This window comes from Carlito syrichta, unplaced genomic scaffold (assembly GCF_000164805.1).
Source record: "Carlito syrichta isolate Samal-C Ts95f unplaced genomic scaffold, Tarsius_syrichta-2.0.1 Scaffold73643, whole genome shotgun sequence".
Classification (NCBI taxonomy): Eukaryota; Metazoa; Chordata; class Mammalia; order Primates; family Tarsiidae; genus Carlito; species Carlito syrichta.
The window spans coordinates 184,961-204,245 of record NW_007017739.1 but is presented as its reverse complement, the minus strand read 5'-3'; the positions used below and the strand labels follow the sequence as shown (position 1 = coordinate 204,245).

General features: G+C 45.9%; 1 protein-coding gene across 1 annotated transcript in view; it reads left to right on the top strand.

The window, feature by feature from the left end:
• Positions 1-19,285, top strand: part of ZFHX3 (zinc finger homeobox 3) — a 165,335-nt gene that overhangs the window by 9,458 nt on the left and 136,592 nt on the right. The window lies entirely within an intron of this gene.

Below are 19,285 nucleotides of genomic sequence, written 5' to 3'. Positions count from 1 at the left end.
TCCCTTCCCTCCCATTTCTTCTTTCTAGCCCTTTACCCCCCAGTCCTCCTCTCAACTCCATGATTGGTAACAGAGAAGGAGGTACTCCGGATACTGTAAATAGTCCTTTCACTTGCACGGCAGAATTGCTCCAGACGTTTCTATTGATTTTCACTGGACTTAAAGCCTCACCTTTTTCTCTAATCATCCCATAATGGCTTTAGTATGAACAATCAGGTACAAATCGCCATAAATCTTCCCAGCCTCATTCCACGTACCTCCCACTCTCTCACTCTCTTCTTTCCATTTTCTTCACTTTTATCATCAACCTCTCCTCTTTCTCTCACATCTTTGGGCCCACGAGTGTGTGGTTTCTGCCGACTCCTCGCTGGTTTTGATACCCTTTCTAGTCAGTGTGATTTTAAGCGGATTCCCCAAGTAGGGAAGATTCGTGGCCCTTTCCCCATGTTGGTCTCTGCTGGGACAGTTAACTGTACTTCATTTTACAAATGCTTGTTCTCAGGGTGACGGAAGGCCTGTGTAACATGGATGAGAAACCACATTAGGGACAGGAGGAAAAAGCAGGAACAAGGTAGTGGGAATGGAATGTTCTGGAACTGACTGGGGACTTGAGCTGTGGTGCAGTGGGGTAAGTCTGGAGACCATGCAGCCAGTCCCGTTATCTCAAATGAGCAAGAACTTCCCTGGACTGGCTTAGTTTTGTACCACCATTGAAAGAAAGACTCTTAGCTGTCAGTTTAAATTGGAAGTCTGAACTGGCCACAGGATCGTGCCAATGTGGTCAAGAAAACCTGATGGAAAAACCAGTGGAAAAAAGGATTTCCAAAGAACCCAACTGAGTAAAATTTGTACAAAGGACTCGGTGTGGCCATTGAAGGTTGTATGCAACTTTGGTGAAGGTCATTTAGAGGTGGCATGGAGCAGGCCTTTTCCATTCCAGGAAAAAAATTGCCCCTCAGATTAGAAAATTAGTGATGATTCACACTCCATGCTGCATCCATCCTCCTTGTGGCCAGTCTTGAATCAGAGTCTATCAGACACTTGGCTTTGCTTTTAAAGGTACTGGAATTTGGAAGATTTACGGAGAATACCCCTTTTTGGTCCCAAAACTACATCCATAGATCACACACACAGAGTCAGGGTGAGGTTTTTCCAGGAGGCACGTGAGAGAAGCAGTTTGTGTGTTTCTGCACTACTAGCTCCGGTAGTTTATCCTCCTCCTGGGCCTTCATTTTCTCCTTAAAAAAAAAAAAAGGATGAAGGAAACTCCTGCTCAAAAAAGGCAGTGCAGGTAAAAAGGGTTCCAAGTGTTGGAATGTGGGACTGAACGTGGGAACCAGCACCTCTAGGAGAGGTGCTGAAATAATGCGTTCAGCTGGCACATCCCTGGGGATGACCAGCTGCTGAGATGCAGGGTAGAATTCCCTGTACCAGGAGCCAAAGGTCGTTAGTCTGGTCTCATTAGTCCTTGGGTAATGAATGTCCCTCTGCTTGCCGAGGCTCTGTCACAGGGGGTGGGGCGCTCCCCCACTCAATCCCGGATGGCACAGACAGGATTATCATTCCAGCACTCGCCCAGAGCCCCTGTGTCTCTCAGGACCATTAAAATGAACTTCTCTTGCCACCAAGGGGGGTTCCTTCCTGCAGGGTTTGTCAGCCCAAAAATTTGGGGTGGGGAGTGGAGGTGGTTTGAGAGTCACTTTTTCTCTAGGACCTGGCGTGGCCTGTAGTAAATGGAGATTGATTGCATGTTATTTTTCCTCTTGCTAATGTAATCCATTAGCCCGGCACATGCATAATCAGTTTAGAGCACAGTTAACTGGATGTAATCGAGTTCTTTACTGTCTGCTAGAGAAAACGCTCCAGATGCAGCTGACCTGGGGAGAGCACGGGGCTCCTCACCCACTGCCCACCTTAGTCACCCTCTCCCCTCCTCCTGCGCCCACCCTGCCCCACCCCCATTTCTCTGTACATTATTCATGAATTGTTGGGGCAGCTCCCCGAAGTTGCCTTCCACAGCACCTACTGAGGTGGTCATGATGTAGCTGGCTTCCTGGCAGCTCTATACTCCCCCACCCCCCACTAAGGCTTTTATTTCCCTGCCCTTCTTTTTCATGTTGGAAGAGACAGAGCCATGGTCTCAGGAGATGCAGGCAGTGGCATGACTTTCAGTTTGTCGTCTGACCTCATGCTGGTCCCATGTCACCGCCCTTGCTGTCATAAGTGCTAGTATGTAGGTTGCTATATTAGGACTGAACTTTCTGAAGGCGTGAGATAATTTCTAATCTGGTCACAGAAGAGGATTGGGCTCATTTGCAAAAACCTGGTGATCCTATCTTCACTGCCTGGAATTGTGCAATGTTGGTTATTGTGCGACACTAGTTTTTTTTTTTTTTGAGTTAGAGTCTCACTCTGTCGCTCAGACTGGAGTGCAGTGGCTGCTCCCGGTCACTGTAGCCTCCACCCGCTGGGCTCTGGTGATCCTTCTGCCTCAGCCTTTCAAGTAACTGGAACTACAGGTGTGCGCTACCATGCCTGGCTAATTTTTGGTTTTTTGTAGAGATGAGGTCTCGCCAAGTTCCTCAGGCGGGTCTCGAACCCGTGGGCTCAGGCAATCCACTCACCTTAGCCTCCCAAGGCGCAGGATTACAGGCTGAGCCATCGAGCCTGGCGCGACACCAGTTTTTAAATCAGGATTAATGTTCAGCATACTCTTCCTCTATACCTTCTGGAAGTAAGAGTGGAACAGGGGAAGGTGGAGGTCCCTAGGTATCTGAGGAAAGTGCTCATCCCTTTTTCCTGGGCCGCTGTGTTACTTCTGCAAAGTGCTCATGATTGAATTCCTTGGGTGGTTTTATTTTTGGTCTTAAACAGAGTCTGGCTCTCGTCCAGTCCCTAGTGGTCACATGTCCACATCCTAACACCATCGTCATGGGGTCACTATGATTGGTTGACACAGCAGGGAGGCTGGAGGCTCCAATGAAGCTTTGATGCTAGGCTGTTGGTTCTGTCCTGAGTTATTCATCAGAGCCAGAATGGAAGTGTGCTGTGGGAAAGGTGTTTGTCTCTCCCCAGGGCTGAGCCTGTAAATGTATCTATCACCCTTTGAAAGGGCCTGCACCCTGGTCCCACTCTCGTACTCTCTCTACCCCTAGAGATGTGGGTTCCCTTGCATGTCTTAGTCAGGTGAGCAACTGATCCTGACACATGCCTGCCCTGCTTTCTCCTATAGCTAGTGTGGAGCCTGAGTTCCAGGTGTGTGGGCTCAGAGCTGGTGCGAGTTCTGTGTTTCTCTTACCTTCTGTGGTGATCGCTCTCAAATGTGTGGCGCTTCCTGCTCGGGGGAGGAGGACTGCAGAAAGGCAGTTGGAAATCAGGGCACACCTGCCATCTCTCAGTGACTGCTTTTTACTTTGATGTTTTTCTTCACCTGAGAGTCATTGGCATGGAAATCTGTCAACTTGAGCAGATAGATTAAGACCCCACCAGAATCTATTACTCAAAAAGTTTCCAGCTGAGGCTCCTTTGATTGGGCCAAGTCTGACGGTTTCATATTAATCTTGAATTATATACAAGGAGAGTTGTCTACCATGATATTGGGTCTGGGCCACATGTGAACCACCTTGGGCTAGCTAGGCGGACGGGAGATGAGAAGTCAGTGTCCAGGCCAGCTCTCCTTGGCCTAAAGTAGGAGGTGGAATGTGGCACCAACTTATTCACACTTACATGTATGTAAACGTAAACGTACACACACACACACACACACACACACACACACACACACACACACCATGGCCAGCCAGGTTCTCCACGTAGTAGATGTCTACTCGTGCCATCCTATGAAGATTATGCAGTGTGGAAGGATATTAGAAACCCTCCATCAGATGTTGCATTACTTTAGAATTCATCTTCTTGGTCCTTTCCTTGGGGCAAAAGAAACTCGTTGGGGCTCACTCTCCCCACTAGGGCCATAAACGCATCAGATGGTGGGTGGACATATCAGAAGATGTAGAAAAAGTCAATGATTTGGTTTGAAATCTGCATTCTCCGAGCTCCTCTATAGGTGCACGGGGGGAAAAGTAGGGGTCTCAGGAAGACAGCAGCTGCTCTTCATGCCTGTAGGTGGTGACTTCTGCGAGGTCTTTGTCTCACTGTGAGAGCAGAAGGCATAAATACTTTGGGGAGCCTTCCTTCTCACCCGTCCCGTCTGCCCGGTATGGCTGCGTGTTTGAAGCTCTGGTGCAAGTGTCATCTGGTTTGCATCGTGATTCTGAAGCCAGTTTCCTCAAACCTTGTTTTCTCATTAGGTAGCTGATTTTTTTTAAGTGCATACTTCTGCTACCTTCTCCCCCACCTTGGTGCCTTCAACCCCCAAAAAAATGAAAGGAGGGAAATATTTTCCTGCAAGTGATTTAGAAGGTGTGAAAGGCCAGATGTTTTGGTAAATTTTAACACATTTAGCCTTCATGCCCTCCTCCTCCTGGAGCAGCTGGAGGCCTGAAGTTCATTTCCCTCGCCTGATGGTGGGGGCTGGAGGGATGTGGTCTCCTCTGCGGCCCTGGGGGACTGCACATGGGCCTGATGGGTCCTCTCTGGAGAGCCTGGGCGGGCTGTGGCAGTTCTTCTGCCTCCAGTTAACTTCAAGGGGTTTCTGAGAAGATCGAAAGACCAGATCGTCTTTGGGGAAAGGGCTTGTGCCAGGGCCAAGTTAATCCATCTGTGCTGTAGGAACAGATGGCTGATGCGTCGCCCGTGGTGTGTGGCATCAAACGTTGGTACCTCGCCAGGTTCCTTGCCTTTCCTTCCCTCCAGAAATCTCCCACTTCCCTTTTACCTGATTCCCCCCAGTTGGTATCAATTCATACATTCAGCTGATGGCTTTAGGCACAAGCTTTGTCAAGGTAACTCTGGTTGTGGCTTTGTACACACCTCATGCCATGAAGGCAGCTTTTGGCTCCACGCTTTAGACACCATATAATGGAATTGAAATCTTATTAGATGTGCCTGTGTAGAAAAAAAATATTAATACTTAATATCTTACCTCTTGGAAAACCAGTTTAACAGGCATTTACCATAGCACTTTTTTTTTTTTTTTGAGTTGGAGTCTCACTCTGTCACCCAGACTGGAGTGCAGTGGCCACTCCCGGCCACCGCAGCCTCGACCTGCTGGGCTCCGGCGATTCTTCCACCTCAGCCTTCCGAGTAGCCAGAATTACAGGTGCGCGCTACCACGTCCGGCTAATTTTTTTGATTTATTCTAGAGATGAGATCTCGCCTGCCCAGGCGGATCTCGAACCCGCGGGCTCAGGCAATCCACTCACCTCAGCCTCCCAAAGGCATGGGATTACAGACTGAGCCACCGAGCCCGGCTTACCATAGCACTTTTATACTCTCTCTCTCTTTTTTTTTTTTTTTGATTTAGAGTCTCATTCTGTCTCCCAGGCTGGAGTGCAGTGGCATGCTCACAGCAATCGCAGCCTCGACCTGTTGGGCTCAGGTGATCTTCTGCCTCAGCCTTTCAAGTAGCTGGAACCACAGGCATGTGCCACCATGCCCAGCTAATTTTTTTGATTTATTGTAGAGACGAGGTCTCACCAAGTTGCTCAGGCTGGTCTTGAATCCCTGGGCTCAGGCAGTCCTCTCTCCTCCACCTCCCAAAGTGCTGGGATTATAGGCATGAACCACCATGCCCGGCTTATTCTCTCTTTTGTCTAAATACTTTTAGTTCTCCCTTTCCCTCATCACCCCCCCAATCCTTTTTGTAGATAGTAAAGAACTGATGCGACCCTTTAGAATAATAATTAAAATTTCAAAGTTAGCATTCTTTGTTTACCTCAAGTATAAGCTAGTGATAAACTGTGGATTCCCTACTTTTTATGGTAAAAGCATATCACCGGAAAAAACTTGAAAAATCCAGGAGTGTAAGAGAAAATAAATACCAGCCTAATCGTACCACATAACATATTTTTCTTCTTTTTGCATATAACATAGATATCTAAAAAAATTGGAATGATAGTGCATATATACAGTATGATATTGGAGGACTTTTTTATATCTTTAAGTATTTTTTAATAATTTTTAAAAATTGAAATTCTTTTTCTATTCTTCAACTTTATTCTCCAGAAAGAAAGAACTGTTATATGGGGGGGACCCCCCAAAAGGGAATTTATTTATTAAATATTGTGATTTTATTTTTACATGTTTAAACTTCAGTCACTTCCAAAGTACTCTCCATTAGATGTAATACACTTGTCGAGATGCTTTTTCTACAACTCAAAGCAGTTTTTGAACTCATCAATTTTGATACCTTTTTGTGCTTCTGTTTTTGGTTTCATCTCTTTCACACCAGCAAAACATTTCCCTTTGAGGATGTTTTTCATCTGGAGGAACAAAAAAAAAAGTCACTTGGGGTGTGACTAGGTGAATAGGGAGGGTGGGGCATGGGGGTTATGCTGGTTTTGGTCAAAAACCCCTGAACACTCAGCGCAGTGTGGGCAGGTGCACTCATAAATCACCTATCATGAAATGGGCAAATACCTTGAAAGAATCTCAAAAAAAAAAAAAAAAAAAAAGCTGAAGCCTCTCGCAACAACACTAGCTCTAGTACACAGATGCCAATGGGTTCCTAGAACATATACTTAAGTGGGGGAAGCCTGCACTACAAGGTACCTGCCACCAAAAAAAATTCCCTTTTTTGGGGTCCCCCCTCATATATATAGTAAGATACTGGAGGCCTTTTTTATACCTTTAGATATTTTTCTATAGTTTTAAAAATTGTTTTTTTGTTTTCTAATCTGCAACTTTACGCTCCAGAAGCAAACCACTGTTATATGTCGTTTGTCTGGGTTCTTTTCTGTGCTTCTCTAGATAGGGGTGTGTGTGTGTGTGTGTGTGTGTGTGTGTGTGTGTGTGTGTGTGTGTGTGTGTGTATGCACACATGCTTTGCTTTCATTGTGCTTTATTTTTATATGAATAACTTATTTTTTTCTCATAAAAGTCGACATGATGGGGACCATGACAGACTATGGGTCTCACCAGTCTTTTTAAAAAGGAGCCAGGAACAAATTTTGAAGGTCATAAACATTCCCTTTCCCGAAGTTCTTATGGACATATAGATGCGCATTGCTGTTTTTAATGGCTACATTAATTGAGGCACCTTGAGGTTATTTGCAGTATTATACACGATGAGGTAGAAACACAAATTTCCACATACTTGTGCTATTCCTGAAATGGAATTGTTGGGTCTGGGGATGCAATGCCAATAGACATGGTACTTTCCAATGACCCTTCAGAAAGAAGGTGGCCATCTCATTCCCTCTCCATAGGTGATGCCCGTACTTCCATACAGCGATCAACACGATGCTGTAATATTTTTCTATTTTCATTGTCAGATTGACAACATTTTTCTGACGTGGAGTTTTTCCTTAGTAGGTAGGGAAACATCTTTTCATGTGTTTGTTGGCCATTTGTGTTTCTTTGGGGGCTTCCCTGTTCATAGCCTTTGCCTTTTATTTTTCTTGGTTTGTTCCTTTTACTGGTTGATTTGCAACAGCTCTTGGTGTCTCCAGGCCACCAGTCCTTTGTGTGCTTGCTGTGGTTGTTGTAATAGTTCCTCCCAGTCTTTCATTGATGTTAACTTTACCTATGGTGCATTTTGATGTTTAGAAACTTTTTATTTGCATGACGTCCAATATGGTGATCCTTTTCTTTATGCTTTTGACTTTTCTCTTTTCCTAGGGAGACTTTCTCTTTGCCAAGATTATAAAATAATAAAAACGACAACTAACACCTATATGGCGTTCATTACAAGTGAGGTGCTGTTCTACCTGCTTTACCTGTGTAAACTGATTTAATCTTCCATTATTTTGCTTGTTTTCCAGTTGGAAAACCAAAGCACAGAGAGGTCTCAGTTCACAAACTAGTGAGTTCAACTCAGTGTTCAAACTCAAGTGTGTTGGCATACTTCATGGACATTTTAATACTTTCCCCCTCATTTATGTCTTTAATCCATGAGGAATAGATTTGTGTGTGGTGCATCATAAGATTATTTTTGTGTCTGGTATGATTTAGGACTTTTTGTTTTCTTTCAAGTTGGACAATTAATGGTACAACAGTTTCTTAAATAACCACCCTTTCCTAGCTGACGTGAAAAGCTGTGTTTCTCGTTCCCTATTCTCTAAACCTTACAGAGCCTCATGTGAATGCTCCGCAGATTTAGATCGTTCATATTTATGGGGTGTTGTCGGAGACATTGGGGAGCAGGAAGAGACAGAGTGCCCTATTCTCTTTCTGAGGCATTTGAAGCCTGCGGAGCAGACGTCTTCCTTTTACCCTTTCCTGTTTCTCTCTGGTATATTCTCCAAAAGGCAATTTCTTGGATTCATTGCCTTCAGACTCTCTGGGCTGAGGAAGTTCCAGGAAAAGCATGGTCTTGGAAGAGGGACTGAGTGTTTTAGGGTGCCTCAGTGGACACTGTGGCTCTCACCAGTTATTAATATCTTAGAAAGGGGCCAGAAACAAATTCTGAAGGTCCTAAACGTTCCCTTTTCTGAAGTTTTTGGGTAGATAATGTGTAGGTATGATGGTAGTGTCTACATGTTTTCAGTAGTTTTTGGGTACTGGTTATGAGTGTCCATTAGATTCCAAGGGTATATCACAGCTGCTGGCTCAGGCTAAAGAGCAAGGAGTTCTGATTGCAGAAAATCGAATAACTACCACTTTGTCAAAATATTGGAAAGTCCGCCACATCCTCCAATTAAAAAGCCCTAGACCTTCCTGTGAGAGAAAAATCTCAAGCATTCTGTCCCCTCACCCCACACCCATCTAAAGGAGCAAGGAACACTGGAGTTCTTTGCATGACTGACATCTGCCATCTTAGGGGTGGTCTCCAACCCTTAGAAGAATTTTGCTGCTAATATTCCGTTGCTCCTGCATTCCAGAATAATTCCCTTGGGTTACAGTTGGTTTAGGTGAACCCAGACCGGCAGAAAAGCCAATATGGCAGGTGCCACATGATGGGGTAAAGGCGTGAACTCAATTTTGATTCCTTTCAACTTGCTGAGGACTTGGGCTAAAAGGGCAAATTTGAATATATAGAGTCCCAACAGGTGTTTCTGGTTTTTTGTTTTGAAAGGGAAATTGTCAGGGAACAATTAGACATTGTCAGGAACATTGTCAGGAAAAGGTAAGCAGTTTTAAACAATTACTAACACACCTGAACTATATTTTTAAAAACATAACTGGAAACTATAAATACTATTTAAGTGTAGGGTGGGCAAGACTGTTACTATGAAAGCCATTTTGGTGGTAGTACCAAGTAAGTGAATTTATGCTTTCATAAAATTTATTTCCAGGACTTTTTTTTTTTTTTTTTAAAGCAACAAGGACTGGTTGGGCACAGTGGGCTCACACCTATAATCCCAGCACTTTGGGAGGCTGAGGTGAGAGGATTACCTGCGCCCATGGGTTCAAGACCAGCCTGGGCAACTTGGTGAGACCTTATCTCTACAATAAATCAAAAAATTAGCTGGGTGTGGTGGAATGTGCCTGTGGTTCCAGCTACTTGGAAGGCTGAGGTGGAAGGATTGCCTGAGCCCAGCAGATCAAGGCTGTGTTGGCCGTGAGCGTGCCACTGCACTCCAGCCTGAGCGACAGAGTGAGACTCCAGCCTGAGCGACAGAGTGAGACTTCATCTCAAAATAATAATAATAATAATAATAATAATAATAATAATAACAAGCAACCAAGATATAAGTTAAAAAAATTTTAATGACAGAACATCTGTCGTTCATAGAAATGGTGGAGATTGTTGAAGCCTACATCAGGGTAGTGACCTTCAGTAAAGCTGCTACAGCTGAGGCCTCGGGGTACAATTGCCAAAAACAGCAAAGAAAAATGTGGACTACTCAGTTAAATGTAAATTTCTGATAAGCAGCAAATAATGTTTTAGTGTATGTTCCATAAAATATACTTACCTATCTGACATTCACATTTAGCTGGGCATCCAGTATTATATTTGGCAACCCTACCTCTAGGTGGTGAAGAAATTCTTTCATAGTGACTTATCAGTGGGCGTCACAGGAGCACGAAAAGACATAAGAGGCTTCCTTGTTTGTAAAACCTTTCTTTTTCCAGTGGTTCCCAACAAAAGAAGAAAATTACAAATACCTTTAATGATGATTTTCAATTTTTGTGATTTATAGAAAAACTGTCCTGTCAGATTTTCACATTTTCTATGTGGAAGAAAATGCTTTTCCTATAATGAAACCTGAAGTTTCCTCCAGAGCTATTTGTTTAAAATTTGCTTTTCAGTAATTTTTTTCATTATTCCCTTTTATGAAAACACTTCTGCGTCACACAGCGGAGTGGATGGAAACGTCAGGACGTTCAGCTCAGTTGACGACAGCTTTGTCAAACGCTTCCACTGCCCTGGCTCACACTTGGCCTCCTTGGGTTCCTCCTGCAGTGGTTGTTTATAGGGAGGCTATAAAAATTCACAGCACGTGAGCATCGATTATGGTCCACAGAAGACCCGGAGTACCTACGATATGCAGGTTGCTAATAGGGAAGACAGAAGAGGAGGTTTGCATTGGGACTAATCATCACAAATGATTAGGGAACCTTCTCTGGGGCCTACATCCTCGTCCCATAAAAGGCAAACTAGTTAGAAGGTTAGAAATGTTTATCCAGTGATAGTGTTTGATTTGCAGCCTGTTAATTAGCAGGGCAGGTTCCCAGACTCGGGACCAGGGCCTCCAAAGCACAGTCTGTCTCTTAGGTCAACAGTTCTACCAACATTGCCTTCGCCGGGATGGCCTGTGCATTGGAATTGCCGGAGGGATTTCTCATTTGCACACTGTCTGCAGGATGTGTCTGTCTCCTCTCTTTCTGCTGTCCCTGGTGCAGGGCTCCTCCTGGAGTATTGTTGGGCCTTTCTCATTCCTTTTGAGCAGACCTCTGTGAACTTCCTGGGTGACACCCATCTTCCTGCCTCTTTGAATGAGGCAGAAGGTTGGACAGAGGGACCAGTGGTCCTAAGATGGAAGGTGCCCTTGAAACTGCCACCGTGATTTGCTGTCCTCCCAGAGGTGCAGACCCCAGCCCTGAGGACCCAAGAGGGCCAGATCGTGGGATTTTCCAGACCATTCCCCTGTGCAGCCTCTGGGAGATAAATAAATGGGAAGGGGGCTTCCTCCCCTGGGTCAATTGATTGAGTGCCGATGTACTGAGCAGACGCAAGCTAATGAATCTGTAGCATGTTATTTAAAAACCTGTCTGGTTTAGGGAACTCTTTGTTGGTGTCATGTACTGGACATGTGTTTCTCCTCCAGTGTCCACGCTCTTTGATGAGATTCCCCCAGGTCCTGCATTCTGCTTCCCCTCCTCCTTTCTCTTCCTCTAGAACCTTGGTTCTAACTGAAGAGGGCCCTTTGGCCAAGAAGAGGGAGAGGAGCAGATATCACATTTGGTTCTGAAGTTGGAGATGGAGATTTTTTTCTAAAAAGTTGGGGCAAACAGATCATACCCGTACGGGACTAGAACTTCCTTTGTGGTATATCCTTACTTCCCTTGTGCCTTCTTCCAGCCAAAAAACTAGAAAGATCCTACAACCAGCCACAGCATTCTGACATCTGTGGTCTTCTGACAAGTAAGAGGGATGGAGTCCTGCATGACCTCAAGGTTTTTCAATCAGGAATCTGTCCCTTTTGTTGTTAGAGCAGCACACGTGTCACCAGGCTCTGTTTAGCTGCGTGATCTTGGTGCACATGTGTGGGTTTTACTCAACTCACTGTTTGCTTCTCCCTAAATGAATGCATCTCCCTAAATGAATGTTGGGCCTTTGGCCCACAGGAAGGATGATGTCGGGGTTTGATATTTGCTCCCCAGGCCCCTCTTGTCCTTGTGAGGGAGGTGTGTCACCGTGGTGGTCCTACAGAGGCATGTCAGCGTGCCTGAAGTTCTGGGAGCAGCTCTGGTTTTGTTTACGGCGGACAGTTGTTCTCGCGGGATGACCCCATCTAGCTTTAGAACATGTCTTGCTGATTTCTAAGACGGCTCACTTGAATGGAATGTTTCGTGTTCCAGACTCTTTATGAACTGTTGATTGTCATGGGCTCAGGACGTTTCTCTGAGCAGCATCAGATGTTTTTCCTCTGTCGAGGGCACTGTGTGCTTTGAGGACAGGGGGAATAATAGGTCGCCCCAAAGGATCACCTCCCTGCTCCAGGATGGTTCCCCCTGTTGTCCTCCCACGTGAATTTCTGTGTTTCCCCTCTACAACCATCTCCCTTGTTTTCTAAAATTATTAAAGGAAGAGGAACGTGGGGAGCATTCCTTGGCCCCTCTAGGCAGCTGAGCCAAGTGGCGCCGGTCCCGGGACTGATTTCCTCATGGTCCTAGACATTAGTCAGCGAGTGTGACTCCAAGGCCAGCTGTGGTTTAGGAAGCACTATGGGGAGGGATTTGGCTGGGTGCAACTGTTTGCATGTGTTTGTTCACTTTCTGCTTCTTGGATTAGGCTCTGACCATTTTTATTATTATTGTTTTGCCCAGATTGGGTTCCCCTTAGCAATGGCTGCAGCTGTCAGTGTAGGAAGACCAAATGGCTTCTCCAGGGACAAGCATTCTGACCTTTGTCTCATCTCTGCATCCAGCTTTGAGTCCATACCCTGCTGGCTTCATCTCCATGTCTTTGAGGCTTTGATGCTTTGAGTTTGTCCAAAATTCCTAGTCAGGCGTCTGCAGGTTTGCTCTGAGGCGGCGGTTCATCAACATCTCTGTGGATGACTTTTTCTCTCTGATGTGCTAGCTGGCACAAAGGACCCTGGAAGTTCTCTGGAAGCTCCCTCTCCCTCCTTGCTGCCTCTCACAAACACATTCGAATGCTCCTCTTCTTTCCCCAGCCTGTTCTTTATCCCTCTTGGAGTGTGGCATTTGGAATAAAGTCTCACCTGGGGAGGTTTGAGACAGGAGCGGCAAAGCCCAGCTCCACTGAGGGGAGACAGATTACACAGCTAATTAATCCAGCAGATGTCATTTTTAAGTGCTCATTTCTGTGTGATTTGGTTGCACGCGCCCCGCATTGCTGAGAAAGGCGCCGCGTCCTGTTGGAAAATGTCTTTTTTATCAGACTCATTGGAGGAACGTGTCTCTTGTCCCTCCTGAATGCCCCACTGACACATCCCTGACTTTCCGGAATCCTCTCTCCAGCTGCTACACCTGCAGACAGCATCTCTGCTCTGTTTGTGTGTCACACCACGTGGCACTGAGCTGGTCTCTGCATGATATACTGGGCTGTGTGACCAAGTGGTGTGTAAACCTCTTGAGAGTCTGGATTGCCTTCACCACTGCAGATGTCTCTCAAGATACAGCATAGGTAGCCGGCAGAAAAGAGTCACCCGTCTCTCTCTCTTTGCTCTCCTGTCTTTACTGAAAGCAAGTTTGTTTTCAAGAGAAGTAGCGGAGGAGGGCCTGAAAAATGTTCTTTCACGAGCAGATGATTAAGACACGGAGGACACCAGTGATTGTTAGTGGAACTGACACGCCACGTGTCTCACATGTGGGACAAAAATAGGGATCTTGGAGACTGAGGAGGCGGATCAGGAAGCGGGAAGGAGATGGGGTTTTCCCTCCCTCCCTCCCTCTTCGCGGCAGGAATGGAGCCGAGAGGATGGGCAGGCATTGTCTTCTGCGGGCGCCAGGGCACGGCCATGGAGGTGGGCGTAGCTATGCGCACAGAGGTCGCCAGGGCCTTGGTGGGGGAATGGCACCTGCCCACACGTTTCCCAAGTTCTCATTGGCTAATGACCCCTTGTCCTCAGTCACGCTCATCCTGAGAGTGGGCTCATCATGTCCCCTTCCCATTGCAGGACCTAGAAGTGACACATTTCACCGCTGTTGGGACAGGTCTCTTGTGGTGTCTGGGTTGCCAGATCCATCGGCTGTGTCCTGATTCCACGGGACCTTTCAGCAGCCTTGGCCTCCCTTGATCCTTTCTTCATCTCTCTCTCCTGGCTTCTCTGCCATTACTTCCAGGTAAATGTTATCATCCCCAGGGCTTGGTCCAGAGGCCCTTCTTCTGAATCTAACTCTCCCTAAGTGTCTCATTCAATCCAGTGGTTTTAAACACCATCTCCCTTCTGATGACTTGGAAGCTGTCTCCAGCCCTGACCTCTCCCCACTGGGTATTTGCTTGTGAATGTCTGATAATTGGCTCTGCAGACTAAGTGTGGTCTAGAGAGAGCACAGTGATCATAACCCCCACATTCCTTTCTCTCTGGGCTTCCCCACCTCCAATCTCATTTGCTGAAACCAAAAAGCTGGGCACTCTCTGTGGGCTTCCCTTTCTTTTACTCCCCTGCAGCCCGACCACCAGCAAGTTGTGTTGGTGCTACCTTCAGAATACATGTACACCACCCTCCCCTGCCAGTCCCCGCGGTGTCTTCCTGGCTCACCTCCCTCCCTGCCTCTCTTGTCCCTCTCCATACAGTGGTTTTATGAAGAGGAAAACCAGGTCATATCGCTCTATTGCAAAGACCCATCAAAGGCTTTCCGTCCACTTGAAATAAAAGCTGACCTTTCTACTGAGGCTAGCAAACCCCTTTGTGATCCGAGTTCCTCCCACCATGCTATCCTCTTCTTACAACACTCTCCCCTTCACTGGCTACACCGCAGCTACACTGGCATTCTTACTGTTACTGTTCATTCAACATGTCAAGCTTGTGCCTACCACCGGGCCTTTGCACTTGCTGTTCTGCTGTCTAGATTGTGCTCCCTGACCTTGACTTTTTAGCTCCCATTAAGCATCTGGTCCTCAAAGAGACTTTTTCTGACCATCCACTCCCAAGTAGCTATGCCATCACCTCACCCAGGTTTATGTCTCTGCTTTGACAGCGATCATTTACTTTTCTTGTTTGTTCATTTATATAGTTGTCTCACAAAGGCAGCAGGGGCCTCAGTGGCCCTGTTAATTGCTGTGTCCCTAGCGCTTAGAACAGTGTCTGACACCAGCCCAATGAATACATACTGAAAGACAAGGTATCAGCAGCATGTGCCCATGGTGTCTCTTCTACCCTAGAATCTGATACAGCAGCCCTGTGTGAACACATCATAATTTCACTGATATAAGCTGGATATCTTGTTTGGCCCAGGTCATCCCAGAGCTGTCTACAGCCATTCCAGTCACCGACAGCTTTATGCACAGCGCATTCCCATGTCACCTGTGAGAAACAGCCCTGGCAAGATGATACAACTTGTGTCCAAGTACTTTGAAAATTCCCATGTGCAGCTGACCTTGGCTCTGTCTCCCAAACTTCTGCTGACCAGAATCACAGCTCTTTCTCCTCAACAGTCTCATGGCGATGCTTTTCCCCATTATTCCTATTATTGTCCATATTTTTGGTGGACTTTCTTCTCCACTCATCTATCTCTGTATCCTCCCCAGTGTCTTGTGGATATTATGTAGGCTGTCAGCAAGTGCCACCTGGTAAGTTGATATGAGAGGTGGAATCTTAAACATTGAAATATAAAGCTTAGGTCTGCCCTGAGAAGGCTCCTTCCTCTTGTTTCCTTACATTCTTCTCTACTCTGTTTGTTCTTCCTTAGACATGGGCAACTGTCCATGTCTAAATGATATTTACTTAGTCCTAGATCTTGTTGTCTTACCCCCTCCCCTACACATCAACCATGTTCTTGGTGGCAGAACATATTCTCAGTATGAGAGCATCTCTAGCCCGACTGGCCACGGTGGCTCATGCTGATAATCCCAGCACCTTGGGATGCTGAGGCAGAAGGATTGCTTGAGGCCAGGAGTGCAAGAGAGCCGCTCTGACCTGCCTCTCTCTTCCTGCCCCATGTACAAACCACATCTCTGAGCACTTTCCATGAGCAGGATAATGTACTAGCTTCTTTAGGGCAGCAGCTTTTACACTTTGTTGACTGTGATCTAAAAAAGAAATACATTTTACATTGGTGACACAACACATACATATGGCTAGATAGTTTGTATATATGACTGAAACAAAAGTTGTACAAGATAATTTTTATACCCAGTGCATAAACCACATTCAGCTACTTTCTGTTCACTCCTATTCTGTTGTGTGTTACAAATGCTGGTCATACCCATGGCATTGATTTCATGATCCAGTGACTCTCAACCCAGGCACACTGGACTCTCTGAGGCTCTGGTTTCATTTTCTGTGGGATTCTTTTTTTTTTTTTTTTTTTTTTTTGAGTTGGAATCTCACTCTGTTGCCCAGGCTGGAGTGGTGGCAGCACACTCACGGCCACCACAGCCTCCACCTTCTGGGCTCAGGGGATCCTTCTGCCTCAGCCTTTCAAGTAGCTGGAACTATAGGTGCATACTACCATGTCTGGCTAATTTTTAAAAAATTATTATTGTAGAGATGAAGTCTTACCAAGTTGCCCAGTCTGGTCTCGAACCCCTGGGCTCAGGCAGTCCTCTGCCTCTGCTTCCCAAAGTGCTTGGATTACAGGTGTGACCCACCACACCTGGCCTCATTTTCTGTGGAATTCAAATCTGCGCTGCAGATTGGGAACCACTGCACTGGTGGGTCACGATCCACAGTTTGAAAACAGTGCTCTACAGACTAGAGAGGTATTGGTCATTCGGGAAACGCCATCAAGGATGGACACAAGAGGTGTCCAAGTCTCCACACAGGTGGAGAGAGGGAGAAGCCACACCCAACTGTTTAGATCAGAAAATACCTCTGGAAAGAGGAGGGGCAGGCTGGAGTTTGAGCAAGATTGGAAAAGGAAAGGGATTGACAGTAGCCAGAAACTGTGGGGCAGGGCGGGGAGGTGATGGGGAGGCCACATAACATCAATAAAGGTACCTGATCTAAAACCAGGAGAAGTGAGGACCAAAGGGAGGCCCAAACTTTACCTGTACAATTACCACTTGTATACCTGATCCTGAATTGAACCCCACATCTTTAAAACAAAAAGGCACTGGGTATGTGATTGAAACAGAACTAATAAATTACCAACAGAAAAGGAAAGAAAAGGGAGTAATCATGATCACAGAGATGGGCGAACTGGGCAGAGGATAAAGCTAGATTTGTTCTTCTACTTACTGAGCCTGTCTAAGACGAAACCAATTGTAGTAACCAGAGGTTGTCTCTTATACTCGTGGTTACTGTCACTTTTAAAAGAAAACCAGGTGAGAGCCAAACATTTTATAATCATAACATACTGGAGTTTGGGCCTTTTTAATGTTGTGCTAGTAAGGAGATCTGTTAAAATAATAAAAATACTAAAAAACCCACAAAGATTCAACTATAGTTAAAAATAATACTCCACGAACAAAGATTCGCCTATAGTTAATGCTGTGCTTGCTGAAGCATTTGGGTAGGGGGACGTGTACTGATCTCTGCAGTTTACTTTGGGGTACATAAAAAATGACAGGGGGCCAGACGCAGTGGCTTACTCCTGTAATTCCAGTACTTTGGGAGGCAGAGGCAAGAGGATTGCCTGAGCTCAGGGGTTCGAGACCAGCCTGAGAAGCATGGCAAGACCTCATCTCTACAGTAAATCAAAAAATCAGCCAGACAGCGTGCTGTATGCCTGTGGTTCCAGCTACTGGGAAGGCTGAGGTGGAAGGATCACCTGAGCCCAGCAGGTCGGGGCTACAGTGGTTTTGAGTGCCACTGTACTCCAGCTTGGGCGACAGTGAGACTCCAACTCCAAAACAAAACAAAAAAACAAAACGATAGGGGTTGGTGGCCAGATAAAGAGATGGGTAGATATACAGTGAAGTATTAAGGTCAGCATCTGGGTGATGGATATTTAAGTGTTTGTGGTTTTTAAAAACTCATCTTTTTGATTGAAAATTTTCATAACCCAATGTCAGTGTAAAATCCCCAAGCCTAATGGTTGGGTGTTCTTTTTCCTCTTAACTCCACGCTGTAGAGAAGCTGCTTGTTGAATGCGAAGTCTCTTCTTCACCTCCCTACTCTGTGGGGAAAGTCATGTAGATAATCTGTTGTGTCTCTGAAGGCAGGGCTCAGATGAGTTATTTCTGTTTCTGCAGACAAGGGTGTACATCTCGCTGGAGCTAGAAACATGCCCAATAAAGAGCAAACCACTGCAGGAGAGGCAGTGGGCATCTGACAGCTCTGTACATTCAGGAGGTATTTGGATGCCCACCAGATGCCAGGCACTTGTTAGGGGTGGAGCCGACAAGAAAATTTTAAGATAGTGTCTCCAGGCGTCTTAAGAGAAACCCAGGTGGCTCTTGGGGTTCTAAAGAGGGGGAAATCCCCAGGTGTCTGGCTGCCTGGGTTTGAATCCCTGGAACTTAGGCCACTTAATCCCTCTCTGTTCATACCCTATAAAATGGGCTAATACAATGACCTACATGATAAGACTGTTGAACAAGTTAAGTGAGATGGTACATGAAATGTGCCTGCAACATAGTGTATAGCACACAATAAGATGTTATTCTTTAGAACCACCAGTTTTCTGCATTAGATTTTCTATTGTCTTATGTATACACACACACACACACACACACACACACACATCTATCTTTTATTTTTTTGAGTTGGAGTCTCACTCCGTTGCCCAGGCTGGCGTGCAGTGACATGCGCACGGCCACCCTAGCATTGATTTGCTGGGCTCCAGCGATCCTGCCGCCTCAGCCTTACAAGTAGCCAGAACTATAAGTGCATGCTACCATGCCCGGCTAATTTTTGATTTATTGTAGAGATGAGGTCTCACCAAGTTGCCCGGGCTGATCTTGAACCTGCGGGCTCAGGCAATCCACTCGCCTTGGCCTCCCAAAGTGCTGGGATTACAGGCTGAGCCATCGAGCCTGACCAGGATTTTTTTTTAAGGGATGCTGCTGTCCCTTCTCCTAAGTAATGGAGAAGTGAAGTACTTATGAAAATTAGAAAATAACCCAAGTCCAGCTTTATTTTTGCTACTTCTTGTTTGACCACTTCTCTGAGAAGCACCTAGGACATCTTCAATTGTGAGAAGTAAGCAGTGAGGTTACTTTCACTGACACAGTTTTATAATATTATCCTGCATAACCTAGGAGACTTCAGTGTTTGATTTTTTTTTTTTTTTGGAGTCATGATCTCACTCTGCCACCCAGGCTGGAGTGCAGTGACACAGTCATGGCTTATTGTAGCCTCAAGCTCCTTAATTCGGGCAATCCTTTTATCTCAGCCTTCCAAGAAGCTAGAACTACAAATGAGTGCCACCGTGCCCAGCTAGTTTGTGTGTGTGTGTGTGTGTGTGTGTTGGAGTCTCACTCTGTCGC